The sequence below is a fragment of the Rutidosis leptorrhynchoides genome, chromosome 5 (genome assembly GCF_046630445.1).
Source record: "Rutidosis leptorrhynchoides isolate AG116_Rl617_1_P2 chromosome 5, CSIRO_AGI_Rlap_v1, whole genome shotgun sequence".
In the NCBI taxonomy this organism is placed as follows: Eukaryota; Viridiplantae; Streptophyta; class Magnoliopsida; order Asterales; family Asteraceae; genus Rutidosis; species Rutidosis leptorrhynchoides.
In genome coordinates this window covers 94,027,501-94,030,872 of record NC_092337.1, presented here as the reverse complement: position 1 = coordinate 94,030,872, position 3,372 = coordinate 94,027,501, and positions in this window count along the sequence as shown.

The following is a 3,372-nucleotide window of genomic DNA, read 5'->3' as shown; positions in this document are numbered from 1 at the left end:
AAGGACATAGTGACGATCGGAGGGCCATAAATCCTAAACCGTAACTCGGATTAAGACGAGTCTTAAACGAAAAACTATCTACTCGAACAGAGATAACGGAAGATCAACTTTACAGTAGCCCAGGTATTTGGATATGTTCCAGAAAATAGTAAACAGTAGGTTCCGGTGGGTTCTTGGTGCTCGATGCTTATCACAGTTCTCATCCTTGATGCATATATCTTCAAGTGTACAACTCGTTGATGTGTTTGCATCATCTTAACCAAGGTTTGACCATAATAACACTTGTGTAAGTCTAATACATGCAGCACAACTCATTTAAGTGTTGCAAGTAGCTTGATGAACCAAAGTTACATCAAAATCTTAGATCCGACACATACATGAACTATAAAAGTAATATTGAACTACAAACTTGAAAGTAAACTAACTAATCAAGATCTTAAGTTGTAGAACATAGTTCTTAGTTTGATCTTGAAGATCCAAGACCCAAAAGTCTAGATCTAAAGTTATTAAGTTAAATCCTAAGTAATAACACTTGATTCTTTACTTTAATGAAACCATAAGCTACAAAACTTAGATTTTCATCTTGTAAAGTGTATGTAAGCTTACAAGCTTTTGTTAATGACAAAATAAGTAGACCATAAGCTATAGAACTTAGATCTTTCATAATTATGTGAAGTTATAACTAGAAAGTTATACTTCCATGTTCTTGAACTTATAAAGTTAACTTTTATTCAAGAAAAATGAGATCAAAGTTAACTAGTAACACTTGACCAACAACAACCAAAATCACGAATTTAAAGATGCAAGAAATGAAGTAATAAACTAAATAAACAAGTAACTAGTTCATGGTTGTTCATACTTTAAAGATTCAAGCCAAAATCTTGATCTTTAAGAGAGTAAACTTTAAGTTTACAAACATGAATTCAAGTAATGATTTTACAACACATGAACCTTCAATCTTTCAAGACATTAAATGTAGAACATAACTAGTAAGTTAGGTTCTTGTGTGTTCTTGTAAATACAAGATAATATGAAGAATCAAACTAAAGAGTTTGATTCTTAACAACATGTAAGTAATCAACAACAACTAATAAGTATCAAATAACAAACAAAGATAAGTAAATGATGATGATTAAGTGTAGCTAGGCTACGGTTTTGGACAAGAGAAAAGGATGAAGAGATGTTCTTGTTACTTACAATTTAGAGAGAAAAATGAGAGCAAGTAAGAGTGTGTGTTTGGAAAAGTGAAATGAACTAGTGAATACAAGTGTGTAGGGTGGGCTCTTAAGCCCATTAATCATGAGTCCAATAATAAAAGACCAAGTATGTAACAAATAATACATTAAAGCCCAAGTAATTAACTAGTAGTCTTAGTTAATTAAAATGATTAATAAAATTAATCATGAATGTAAATAATATTTAAAATATTATTCGTGAAAGTTTCATGTGTCACAAAGACGTTTCGGGCATTTAAAGTCAAGTATGGTAACAAGTAAATGTATAACAATACATTCATATAATCACAAGTATTAATAATAACCATTATTAATTAAAGATGGAAAAACCAGGGTCGTTACATACCTTGCGGATCCGTAGTGAAAGCAACTTCGCGATAATCTTATAGTAACTTCCAATCAAGCTAATGGTCGATACTCATTCAAACTCATCGGGTCCTCCTTCTTGGGTATGAGAGTGATAAATGAAGAGTTGCATCCATCGGATATTTCACTCGAAGACCAAAACCAATTAATTGCTTCTACAAGGTCATCGCGGATAATAGCCCAAAATTTCTTGAAAAATCGCATATTAAATCCATCCGGTCCGGGTGCCTTGTTATTCGCACATTCGTGTATTGCACCCCAAATTTCTTCTTCCGAGAATTTCTCCTCCAAGCCTTTTGCTTCATCCTCAGATAACCGAAAATAACCCGAGGCAGAATCTTGGCGAGTGTCTGATCGAGCAGCCCCATTACCTCCTTGCACAGGCCCACTAGAAAAAAATCCCAGGCCCAACAGATTGTCCAGGCCCATCGCAAAACACGCTGTCCACTAGTCTCGGTTTACAGGCATTATTATTAGAAAAATGATTATTGAAGTGACTAAAAACAAAATTCTTAACACTCGAAGGATCATCCACCCAAACACCATCAACCGTGATACCCCGGAAATTACATTTATTATATCTCCTACGAATCGAAGCATGAAAGAATTTCGAATTTTCGTCTCCATCAAGTACCCATTTGATTCTCGCTTTTTGTTTAAGCATACCCGTTTTAACTTTTTCTTTTTCAACCCATCTTCGCCTACACTCTAACCATTTTTCTCGATCCGAATTGCTAAGAGGATTACATTTCTTGAGTTTGATCATCTAGCATTGCGCGAGGTAATATTTTTGTACATTTTTTATTTGTATTACTGCAATTTATCTTGATTTCTCACATGTTGATATTAAACATTCAATCTTTTATTGTTTTTAAAGCATCAAGTATCACATCACATCAGGTAATGTTGATTTCTCACCTGTACATTGATGTTAAATATTCAATCTTATATGAAGATTGTATTAAGATATCGTTATTCAATAAAACCCGCGAAATCGCAGGTCTTTAACTAGTTAGTTTAGTTAAAACTGAAATTATTTTCCTGATTTATTTTACATGTCATTTTTATATCATATATAATATAATTACATGACTACATAATATCATAAATTTTGAAGTTTGTCTATACTTTTATTCATATAAGTTTCTTTTAAAATATACTCTATCCTCATACCTCGCATATGCGAGATTGAAAATCGTTGTTGTTGTGCTATTGCTGTTAAAATATATTCTACATTTTACATAATACTAACTTATGTATGTTTAAGTTCCGCGAAATCGCGGGTTATAAACTAGTTAGTATATAAGATATAAGATAAATTAGTTTTGTTTATTTGAATATATTTAGGGTGTGTTTGGACGAACTAATTGTAGCTTGAAACTTATAGATGGAGGGTGTGTTTGGCGCATCAGCTTATGAAAGCTTATTGAAGCTTGAACTTATGATTTTAATAAGTGTTAAGTTATAAACTTCGTTTGGTAGATAAAAAAATTGAGCTTATAATTTTCATCCGGTGAGTGATATGTATACAACTCATTTTTGTTATGTACACAACCATCATGCTTTATAGTATTGTACTGTGCAATAATGTAAAGCTTGATGGTTGTATACATAAGAAATATGAGTTGTGTACATATCATCACCCTTTCCATAAACTCTTAAAAAATAAGCTACTGATGCTAGCTTACGAAAACTTTTTACATATAAGTTTACTTTAAGAAGGGCCAATAGCCTAGTTGGTGAATGACTCACTCTCCCTTAGGGGAGGTGA